This window comes from Canis lupus, chromosome 21, assembly GCF_011100685.1.
Source record: "Canis lupus familiaris isolate Mischka breed German Shepherd chromosome 21, alternate assembly UU_Cfam_GSD_1.0, whole genome shotgun sequence".
In the NCBI taxonomy this organism is placed as follows: Eukaryota; Metazoa; Chordata; class Mammalia; order Carnivora; family Canidae; genus Canis; species Canis lupus.
Window position 1 is genome coordinate 49,615,371 of NC_049242.1, and position 12,588 is coordinate 49,627,958.

Here is a 12,588-nt window from a genome sequence, read left to right on the forward strand (position 1 = left end):
CCTCAACTTGATGATATCCACAAAGACCCCATTTCCAAATAAAGTCGTGTTCACAGGTACCTAGTAAACGCACACTTTGGGGTTCACTATTCAACCTGGTACGATGTCCGAGTAATAAAATTCATACTAAGTATGTTCAAGATGATCAAGCACTCTGGGAAATATGCCACAGTTCCTGACACATAGTAAAACCCATATATTGATGGAAATATAAATCACTTCCTTTGCTTTCAAAAAGCTAATAATCCATTAGAACGAGGAAGATCACCACACTTGTAATCACAATATATTTAGTAGAATTACATAATAGTTCAAGTGATTAAGTTGTTATTTGTAGAACCTAAAGCCTGATGCCTTTTGCTAGGACAAACTAACTGAGTTCCAGTACTCTTCCATATCATGGAACACGAGGACAGGTTCAAGGCTGCAGATTGGAACAGGACACTTACAACTACCATAAATTACTTTGGGAATTACCAAATTAGTAATTTATAATTCCCAAAATAACCTGTGGGACTTCACTATTCATACATACTATTCAGAACTACTAGCCAGAAATTTTAATACTAATATCTAACACATGTTAGTGTTCCCTACAAAAATAATTCATAAATAACAAATCACATTTTGTTAAGCCCTGTTTCTATTCTAACACGGTTATAGCTGAAAAGTTAGATTTATGAAATCTAAGACTTGCAAATGACCTGAGGGACTAATTTAATGTAAAACCAAACTCTTCATCACCTCTAATGCTTTAGCCTTATCTCCATCTGTCTTACTCCTCCCTTATATTTCAGTGAAGAGGAGCACATTTCAGTTTGAAATTGCTAGTTCCAGAAACAGAGGCCTAAAGTCTTTAGAAAGGATGAATTCCTTGGAATAAAATCCAAATTCCTTTACATGATTTGCAAAGCTTCTCATGGAACAGCTTCTACCTGTCTTTTCATTTTCATCTTTCTTGCTTAGTCATAATAATCTCTGTTCTAACCATACCAAAGTTCTTATAGTCTTGTCTTCCCAGCACACCATTGTCACGCTCACTTACAGGCCTTGTGTATTATTTTTTTTTTTAATTTTTTTTTTATTTATGATAATCACACACAGAGAGAGAGAGAGGCAGAGACATAGGCAGAGGGAGAAGCAGGCTCCATGCACCGGAAGCCTGACGTGGGATTCGATCCCGAGTCTCCAGGATGGCACCCTGGGCCAAAGGCAGGCGCCAAACCGCTGCACCACCCAGGGATCCCGGCCTTGTGTATTATTAACATCAATACTAAAGCACCCAACTCCTATCCTTTCCTATAGGTAATGCCAAGGTGAAGTGTCACTTCCGCCAGAAGTTTTTTTCTAGCTCTACACACAGTGGTCGAGATGCTCTCCTCCATGCTCCTGTAGCACTGCATTTCCCTGTCGTAGCACTTACACTGTTCTATTGTTTGCTTCCTATTTAACTTCTCCCCTAGACCTATACTATCTAGTACAGTTGCCAGTGGAACATGTGTCTGTGGAACTCTTGAAATGTGGCTGCTCCTAATTGAAAGGTCGTATATGTAAGATACACACCTTGGTTTGAAAAGAGTATTTAATTTATCTCAAAAATTTATATGTTCATTTTGTGTTAAAATGATAACACTTTAGAAATTGTTGGGTTACATACAGTATTAAACCGTTTTTAATGTAGCTATAGAAAATTTTAAGTAGCATATGTGGATCGATCGCATTATATTTTTTTGGATGATGCTGCTCCAATAATAAGCACTATGAGAGCACTGTCATGACTCTTTTACTCATCACTGGGCCCCCCGTGCTTATCATAATTTTGGCCCTTGGAAGGCATTTGGTAAATGCTCTTTCAAGGTTAATATATAAAATAAAATCACACAGATCAGGAAGGTTCTGCTTTTATAAAGTTGGTATTCAGTGAAACAACATCAGTGTAACTAAAAAATTGGTGTTCAGTCTTGGAGGTCATGAACAGTGAATTCCCTCCCATACCAAAATGCTCTAATGGCACCAACACTAAAGTACTCGGGTAAATTACAAAAACCCATTGCCTTCCCAATACTTTAGTTTATTCATCTTTAGGCTGAAATGATATCTTTCCTCCCTTATTCTTTAGAGACTCTGTGAAGAAAAGAAAACTAATAAAATATTTTTATTAATAAAATATTTTTATTAAGAATTTTTAATAATAGGAAATGATACATATAAAAATATCTTAAGCTCTCCAGGAAAAAGAAGATTTATACACTTAATTTTGTAGAAAACACCTGGCTGTGGTCTAGATTTTATAGAATTAATGTGTATTTGAATTATGTAATCTTAAAAATGGCATTGGTTCTAGATGTGCCTTTGAATATTTTCTCAAAAGGCTAGGCATGTTTTATTCTATATTCCATTGCTCTTTCCATTCTCTGGATACATCAAGGGAAATAGATTTTACCTCAAGTCCTGCTTCAACAGCTTGCTTTATATGTAAACTCAAACAGTTCTAGGCCTTATCTTTCTCTTCTTGAAATGGAAGTGAATAATATTTATGATGTAACCATTGTTACTTTGTCCATAACCCTACTATGTTTTGTTTAAATTAATATATTGAAATTCACTTACAGTTTCCAAACTCACACCAAAATCAAAGTATGCCAACCACTTTTTAGATCACTAGGATTTAGATTCAAATTCACAAAAATAGATAATCAATGCACTAATAATTAAGAAGTGACAAAAAGCTTACAATATCAATTTTTGAATGTGAAAAAGGAGGGGGATAAGCTTCTTAAATATGTTTGATTCTTGTTGATTAAATATATAGACTTATTATTCCCTGACTGGAACTTTTATGTAACCTTTATTCTGAGTCATGAACTGGGTACATCGCCAGAGCTTAATGAATGCTTGTTGAACAAATAAATCAATAAAAAGATGTGTACATTCCCAGCCAAAGTAAAATGAAAATTCAGGGGGAAAAAGTATAAGTTGATAGGTATTACTGAGAATCAATTGTACTCTGCCCTTCACACTGAGGAAGTGGGAGACCCAGGCATCAAAGTATTCAGTATAAATTGAAACAGCTTGAGGAATAGGTTGAGACTCTTCAGGGCATAGAATCAGAAATTCTCAAGTTCTTTGTCTGGTTCTGCTATTTATTTGCTCAGTGAACTTGAGTTAAGTCACTTATCTCCTCTGATCTTAATTCCTCCCTGGAAAAGAAGAATAACGAATTCTTGCTATGACCAATAAATGAGATGGTACATAAGAAAATTGTCTGTGAATTTTATTTATTTATTTATTTTTTTCTCTGTGAATTTTAAAGTGTAAATACGGCTGTAAGCATTTTCTTGTCTCTATCCAGACCTGGGGTGACCTGAGAGCAAACAGGTGCATTAGTCAGAACCATGACTGTGGTCTTATACCAACAAATACCTATCCACAGCTGCAGATTTGGGATAGGCTAATTGCTTCATTCCAAGCTGTTCTTCCTTTATGGATTATGTGACTTTTAGAAAAAAGAAGAAGAATCCTCATCTGCTGCTTTGGTACATATAAGGTATATTTTCCACAGTAAGCCATCATAGCTTATGTATCAGCTTCTCTGAAATCCTCTTTTTCAAGGAAAGTTCTGTTAATCTGGAGAGAAATATTAAAATACAAAACAAAGTGTAGCATTCGTTAAGAAATAGTCATTGCCATCAAATTTCAGTGGAACTGTTTGTGATGAAGTTAGTCAGACTAGTTTGCCATCCCTTTGTTTTAATAGCCCACATGTTGCTCCTTCCATCTTCCGCAAAAAGCGCTCTGTATACTAACATTGCCATGATTAAGAAATAAATGAGGATGTCAGAGAGTTCGATTGTCACTCTGGTGGAAAATGACATGGTCAAACTTACAGTCAAATTTGGACGGCTTGCCAGTGAGTCATAGTTGTCATTGTCACCGCCTATGATAATGCACTTACTCTGTCATTTAAATCTCTTGAGTTCAATCTGTTATACACTGTGTACATTAGTATGGTAACTTCATGCCAACTAAATTATCAAATGACATTTCATAAGTAAACTTATTTCTTATTTTAATAAGTAATCTTTCCAAGAGACATTCTGTACAAGAAACCCAACTCAGAAGAGAATGAAATGTGGAGAAAAAAAAAAGAGAAAGAAATAAAAAACCTGAAAATCTTCTTTCCTTCTAAAAGAATCTGGCATTTCTCAGTTTGAAGTATCAAGTGGGGACCAGGGATTGCTCTAATCTCAAGTGACTGAGGCCCATGCCTAATTTAATAATAATGATGATGATAATAATAATAATAAATGTTAGCTAACACTTACTGAGCAAATATGTGACTCTATCCCAAATTGTTTTTATGTAGCTCAATCCTCACCAGTAATCCCCAAGGTTGGTACTGTTTTTATCACAGCTTTACACATGAGTAAACTGAAGCACAATCTAAGTAACTCATCTCTTGTCAACTGGAGCTGGAATTAGAAGCTGGCAACCTCATTCTAGACCCTGTGCTCTTACTTAGGACACTACCATAGATCCTTTTCTTATGATTAGGGTGCAGTATGAACCGTTGCTAGAGAATGCCGACAGCTCGGTCTTCCAGGATCACGCAGGCTCATAGAGGAGACAGTCATAAAAGCAGCTCACTCTGTCACCTGTAGAGGTAATACCTGTCACCTGTACAGGTAATAAATGCTGTATATAATAGAGTCATGAACAAAATGTTGATATAATAGAGTCATGAACAAAAAGGCATGAGAACTCAGAAAAAGGAGAAGTTGATTTTGATGTGGCGAGAGGGATTGAATTATTGTGGAGAAGGGGTTAGGTCGAAGTTACAGAAAGGAGACCGTTGAGTTGAGTCTTTTAGGGGGAGAAGTGATAGCTATTTATAGGAAAGTCCCTGGCACTCAGTAGATACTCATTAACTGCAGACGTGAAAAAACAAACAAACAAAAAAAAACGAATAAATAAATGAAGAAGCAGGTAAGATTTCAGAAGGCTGAGGAGAGTAGAAGACAGGCAACTCAAGGTCCAATCCCAGGGCCCAGTAGAATTCCAAATCCCTGGAATTTCTTCCCATTATCTTGGTATCCACTATCCTAATTGTGACCTTGTTGAGTCAGGTTTTTAGAACAATTATTTAGTATAATCACATCCTCTGGATGCTACTGATGATGGCTAAAATTCAGACTGCCTCTATGGAACAAAAGAAGGGAAATGCATCCCTTTACTTCATTGCTCCATTTCTTGTTATTTTATGTTTTGTGTACTTCTTTTTTTTTAACATTTTATTTTATTTTATTTTTTTAATTTTTATTTATTTGTGATAGTCACACACAGAGAGAGAGAGAGAGGCAGAGACACAGGCAGAGGGAGAAGCAGGCTCCATGCACCGGGAGCCCAACGTGGGATTCAATCCCGGGTCTCCAGGATCGCGCCCTGGGCCAAAGGCAGGCGCTAAACCACAGCGCCACCCAGGGATCCCTGTTTTGTGTACTTCTACAAGTGAAAATTGAAGTGATCTGCTGGCACTTCATGTTCTGCACTTAGCAGTTTTCACATGGGTATTAATTTTGTAAAGATGTGTATAAGTAGTCTGGCCTTCTTGCCTTTATCTTTATTGATTAAAAAAAGAAGAAGAAAGATTATTTGTTCCTATAACTAGTTATTCAGAAGTCTTAAGAATTTGGTACCAGATATTTACGAGACTTTCAATTTAAGAATTAAGATCAAGCAGGCTTCTATATTAATTGTGCTACCATCTTGTTTTGGAGATCATCATGTATCTCGTCTACATGAGAGGTATAATAACATGTCCTTACTTTACTCTTAAAGTACTGAAAGGATCAACAGTGTGCAACGCTTTTCCTAAAAGGAGTTTTCAGACATCAGCTATCATATTTATACATTGGGAACGCTTTTTGAGGACAAGCATCTGCTTTCATTTTAAAGTTTAAATGTTTAAATCATCCCAAAAGAATGTCAAAGAAAGAGAACCCCAAATGTTAATAGGTTGATAAAGATCAAAGATTATATTTCTAGGGCTGGGAGGGGGAATAGTGGATGAAAGAGTAATTTTGATGCCCAAGCTTTAATCATAACTGAAAACTAGCAAAAATACTTCCAAATTCTTTTCTCTCACATCTTTTGCTTTGTGTCAAAGTTGAGAAATTATGGAATACCTGGAAAAGATATTCCTTGGAATTTAAATATAAAAGGAATCTATATTTTTCATATCTTTTATATATAGAACTTTTTGTGTCTTTCATCATCTTTCTGTTTTTGGCAAGAATATAGCAGTTTTCTAAAAAAAAAAAAAAAAAAAAAAAAAGAATATAGCAGTTTTGCCGTTTCCCAAGCATTGTAATTTATCTGTTTATTTTTTATGTGACTGTGTATTGCCTTACATATTTTTAATTACTTGGAATCTCTTCTACCATATTATAAACCTGAAGACATACACTCTCCCCTTACGTTAGCATATAACATACAGTAAGCAATAGGAAATACTTGCTGATATCGCATATTCTCGTAATGCATAGTTATTCATTTAATTACTTTCTTATCAGCTGGACTACTAACTCTGAGAGTAAAGATTAGATATATCTTTTTCATGGTTGCATCCTCAAGACCTGATATAGCGTTTGACTTATAATAGATGTTTAATTTCTATTTCTTGAATGAATAAATCAGTGTCCGTTTCTTTGTAGTTCTTGTGATGTTCAGAAAATGGATGGGACCAAAGACAGCTAATGAAGTCTTACAACCAACTAGTTTGTTCAGCAATAGGCACTTTTTATTGTTAGGTAGACTCAGACCTATAATAATAAGAGAGACTGTCATAATTTTCTTGACATTATAATGTCTTTTCTGTTCTCTGAAGGGTAAATCAGGTTCAATATGTCATACAATACTGGGTCAGTCCTCTGTATTTTCAGTTTCCTCATTAGCAAAGCAGGGACTTTGGCTTAACATTGAGATGAGACACATTTCAAATTTACATTACATGTTCATTTAATCATCAAGTATTTATTGTAAGTCCACTTTGTGGTGGGCATTAATGAAGCTGAGTGAATGATAAAGACAAAGTTTTCATCTTCTAAGATTTAAAAAAATGATTTTCCCTATTTAGATAGTAGTCTTCATAGGTAGTTTGGATATATCGTTATGTTTACTTTTTTTTTTTTCTTAGCATATGATTCCCACTCCCTTCTGAGATCAGTTTTCTTCTTACCCAAGTACATATTTTGATATTTTCAGTGAAGATCTATGAATGATACAGTCTCATAACTTGTCTAAATGTATTTTTTGCCCTCACTTTTGAATAATAATTAGTTGAGTACAGAGTCAACAGGTTTATGATTTTCACTCGATACTTTGGAGGTAATATTTCATTATATCTTGACATTTATTATGGTTGATGAAAAGTCTAATTGTCATTATTTTATGGTTGGTCTTTTTCTTTCTCTGGCTACCTTTAAAGATTTTCCTGTCACTGATGTTTAATTGTGATGAGCTTGGTTGTGACTTTGTTTTTATTGGTCATTAATGAAGCAGAATGAACTTCTTTAATATTTTTCCATTTCTGGAAATACCAGACATTATTTCCTTCCATATTTATTTCTCTACTTTCTTGACTCCTGGGCAGCAGTTTTTACTCACCATGTCTCTCATATTTCCCGTGTCTTTGTCTCTCTGTGTTGCAATCTAGGTAAAATCCTTTCCTGGTTCACCAAAGCTTTTTTAAAGAAATAGCTAATCTGCTGTTTAATCAATTTGTTGAATTTTTAAATTCACTAGTCGTTCCAAGTTCTATTTTTTAAAAATACTCTTGTTCCTATTCTTTCATTATAGTCTCTATCAATTATTTTAAATGTTAATTTATTTTAAATGTAGTAAATAACTTAGTTATTTCATATTTGTGCTCATTTGTTGTTATCTCCAGTTCTTCCTTTTTATTTCATCTGCTGATTTTATACACAACCACACACACACCAAACACATATGCATAAATGTATATGGTATGAACATACCTTCAGTGGGTTTTGCATACAGACACATCCCCTTTAGGAACCCTGCTTACTTTGTTTATTTGTTGTGGTTAAACACTTGCTTCCTCCTTTTTCCCTTCCTCCTTTCCACCTGATTACCCACCTGCTATGCAAAAAGTAAGTTAGGCCATTGAAATTGTAGACATCAAAGAGGCATTTAGGCAGACTTACGTGATAAAGGGTTATTACAAGCTATATGTGATTATAAGAAGGAATCATTATAAAGCTATTCATGTTAATAAGAAAGAGTTATCTGAGCTCACAGCGAGGGTTCTGAGTGACTGGAAGACAACTCAGAGGTTGTTCAGGATACTACACAATCTGGCAACTGAACTATCGTGTTGCAGCCTCAATAGGAAATCTCTTTGTCTCTCTGCTCTAGTAAATTATCATTATTTTGGCTTGGTTATTCTCTATGTCTGGCTTCTACGACTAACTTTTCTAGGATCAGTAGCTTCTGTTTACTCAGATCTTTTCTTTCTTGTTTTTAGTTTCTCCTGGCTTCTACTTATGTAATCTTTTGCTATGTGTTTTAGTTTCTGCTTTTGTTCCAGTTGTTTCTTTCTTCCCTCTTTTCTCACCAGCCCATTTTTCTTTCTCTTTGCCTAGGATCCAAGCTCCCTAAAGTAAAGGATTTAATTCCTGCAATAGTCATCCTTAGCTTTTCCTTGTTTGGCAGTTTTACACTGGTTCCATTTAAAATGGCTGCCATTGGATTTACGTGGTAATAGCACAATGACCAAAGCTCAAAGAACTACTTAGTACAATTCCAATCATGTAATAGATTTCTCCTCAGGATTGTAGTTATTTAAATAATGCTTTAAAGAGGGAGTTTTTCTGGAAATTGGCTGTGACTAGTGGGAAGTTTTTTTTTTTTCCCTTTAAAATAATGCATCTATGTAAACAAAATGAACCATGTAATTTGTGTCTTTTTCAGTAATGTTTTGTTGAAAGAATTGTTGTATAACTGTTGTATAACAGTTCTTCTAATATGCTACCAAAGTGTGAAAAAATTTATGGTTTCTCGAAATCTCCAGTGGCAGTCAAACCACTCTACCATCCAAGGTTAATACTCTTATTTTGAGATTCTCTCTTCTTACCCTCTCTCCCACCCACCCCACCAAATATAAGGCTTACACTGTAATGACTTCTCTTCTCTCTAGAGTGTCACTTTTAGCAGGTCATCTGATAAATAGATAGGCAGACATAGTGCTGGCTCGGACCACATTTCCAAGATCTACTCCCACATTTCCAGTGGTCTGCAGGGCATCTCCCTGAATTTCTTGTCAATACCCCAATCTCAAAATCTGTAATGTGGCAAATTCATAATTTTCTCCACCAAAATCATCTTCACTTCCTGGGTTTGCTGTGCATATGGTACCTGGATACCATTCAATTGCTTCCAGTTGGCTGGCTGACCGTGCAAATCTAGCATCTGACTCACACCGCCACTGGTGACTAATAAGACTCCGTTTCACTGTTCTTGGTTCCCAGCTAGCCTGATTTCAAACACGTTCTATACCTACCTGAATATAACTAGCTCTAGTCCTGATCAGCTTCCTCCTTATCTCTTATCATGCAGTGCCCAATTCTGTTTTCTTGACTTTACTAACACAGGTATCTTTCACTTTGTATCTTTAACTCTTCCCATGGAATGCTGTCTTGCCTATTATCTTGGAAATCTTGCAGCACCATTTCCTCTACTCCACCCAAGGTCCAGATTTTTATCACCACTCCTTGGCCAAATCCAATCTCCCTCAGTCTCAATTCTTACTCTGGTACTAATTGACTGTTACTCAAGACAAGTCACTTTTTCCTCTCTGGTCCCAATCTTACTTTCTTATAAAGGGTAAGTAGGTGAAATATCCAGTCTCTAATATTTTAGGAAATTAAAATAGGCATTTTCCTAGTCTCTGGCATGGAAAGTTCAGGGATAGCTTTGAATCATTTTCTGACACTCTTCCCGCACCCCTACAGTTTTCCATTGATCGCTTATTAAATTCTACCCAGATGTGGCTTTGATTCAGTTCTCTTTTCCACATCTACCACTGTTTTATTTCTTGTTTAGACTATTACAATAGTCTCCTTAAAGGTATCTGCTTTCACTCTCTCATTAAATCAACTTGTTACACATATTTAGGAGTATCTGTCTAGCCCACACTCTCTTCCCTTAGAATTGCCCAGAACCCTACCCATTTCTGATACTTGATAAAGAAAGAGGTTGGATCTAGGCAGCCACATTTATACCAGGTCACCCCAGAAGCAACTGAAGGTCATACAAATTAGATACTTCTCTCAAAAATGTGAGCCACAAAACCCAGAAACTATAATTATATGGCATTTGGAATGTAGAATTGAGACCAGATTTGCCTCTCTATCAGTCCAGAGCAAAGTGAAAGTCACAGTTAAGAGAACTGGGAACCAAGAGCAGAGTGAAGGAAATAAATTTGCAGAAAGAACAGATGTCCAGAAAATGGAGGAGATGTTCACACACACACACACACACACGAATGCACAAAAATGCACACACAAACAGGTGTGGAATGAGTGCTTGTCTGATAGCTTTCCAATTCCCTGAAAGTCTAATGTCTATAGTTGGCTATTTGTGATCCCTACATTTCCTTTATTATTTATTTATTTTTTTATATCTTCAGTCAATTTGAGTGGGCTTTGCTCCATTCCTTAACATCTAGCCAGGACCGTAAGACATTACAACTTTATTAATCATATAATTTCCTTGTTCAAAAACTTTCATTGGCTTTCTGTTGCTGATGCATTTGATCCCAGACTCCTAAGTCTGATGTATTTGGTTCCATTATCTGTCCTGAGCTATTGTTTCCACACTTAGCTTTTATCATCCTCCTATATGCTTACCTAATTGTCCTGTCCTTTTTCCCCAAACATGACTTGTACTTTCCTTGCTCTTGTCTTTGATCATGCTGTATCCTCTACCTTGGACACAACAACAACAAGAAATTTAAAAACTGAAACAAAAAATTACCCTCCCATTTCCACTGTTTGGAAACACCTCCACTCTTAAGGCCCAGCATAAATTCTGGGAGTGGATAATTTTTCATAATTACATTCCTGATCTCCTGAGTAGGATATAGGCTTTGATTTAAACTATCATAGCACTTTGTCCAGCTTTAATCATCTTCATGGCAGTGTGGTAGAGAATATAGACTTTCAAATAAGACAGAACTGTATTCAAATCCTGGTTTTGTTACTTAGGGGCTGTGTGATTTGGGCAAATTATTTAATCTTTATGTGCCTCAGTGGAAAAAACAGTAAGCAAATAAACACTCAAATAAATAGAGAATTATAAATTGTCTAAATGTTAAGGAAAAAAGTATAGAATAAATGAGAAAGTATAGTAGGGGGATATAGCCTGATTAAGGGCTTAAGGGAGCCCTCCCTGAAGAAAAGGACTTTAACAAAGACTTGGAAGAATAAGTAGCCAAAGGACAAGTCTAGGAGGAGAATTTTCAATACAAAGGATCCAAGCATAAACAGAAGTAGTGGGGCCCTTCTCTATCTTATTTCATCACTAATATTTTCTCTTCTCAAATATTACTTCACTCTTTCTCATTGTTTTTATTATTTCATGTTTCATGTCATGATTTGTGGTGCTAGTAAGCTTAATTCTCATTGTTTTATTTCTATTATGTGACATTTTATAGCATAATCCTGATCATTACTAGCATCAATTTTGTGTATCAAGCTATGCCATTTTGTAGTTGACTACTAACCTTTTCTTCTAAAACACTGAAATATGAATAAACCAGGACAAGCACTGCTCTTTTAGTTCTAATCTCTTGATTATTTCCTTTTGATGACTTCACTTTTTATACTTTCCTTATCTTTCAGTAAATTTTTTAAAGATAGATAGATACATATATATGTATACATATATGTCTTTTAAAATTTTACATATGTTACATATATGTATATATCCCAGTTACATGTTCATAAGAAGTCTAAGCTCTAGTGGGATATTGGATATCTAAACAACTAATTCTAAAATGAAGCCAAATATTTTGTCACTCCCTTTGTCTTTTCTAACCATCCCCCCTTCCCATTGACTTTTATGATGACATAATCTCCCTTTATCTCCCTCCCACCTCTCTGATTATACTTTTTTTACTACTAATTCCTCTCGCTCTGCTTGTGCCTTAAACGTTGTTATTTACTTGAACTTCTCCCTTTGGTTCTTTTCCCACAGTACATTTGATGTTGGGCATCTATATCCATTTCCACAGATATGACATCCTCTGTATTCCCAACTGCAGCCCAAACCTTTCTACTGAATTCTAGGCCAATACTTGCCTGACTCTGAACATTGCAGTCTATTTATCCTACAAGTATATAAAGTTCAGTGTTCCAAATCTTACCTTGCTTACCTCTTTTTCTTCCAATGCGCCTAAACACATTTACCCAAAAGCCCAAATCAAAACCTTCAAATCAACCTTGAGTTGAATTGAAAAGGTTTATCACTAGAACTTTTCAATTCTGTGTCCTAAATGTCTCTTACATC

General features: G+C 35.5%; 1 protein-coding gene and 1 long non-coding RNA gene across 9 annotated transcripts in view; one reads left to right on the forward strand and one right to left on the reverse strand.

Annotated features, from left to right (window-relative positions):
• The window catches only part of METTL15 (methyltransferase like 15), a 238,330-nt gene that overhangs the window by 143,598 nt on the left and 82,144 nt on the right, over positions 1-12,588 (forward strand). The gene's annotated exons all lie outside the window — the stretch shown is intronic.
• LOC119865039 overlaps positions 3,282-12,588 on the reverse strand; it is a 90,369-nt gene continuing 81,062 nt past the window's right edge. The window contains exon 3 of the long non-coding RNA XR_005375884.1: positions 3,282-3,627. This is a non-coding gene — a long non-coding RNA (uncharacterized LOC119865039). The remainder of the gene's footprint in view (positions 3,628-12,588) is intronic.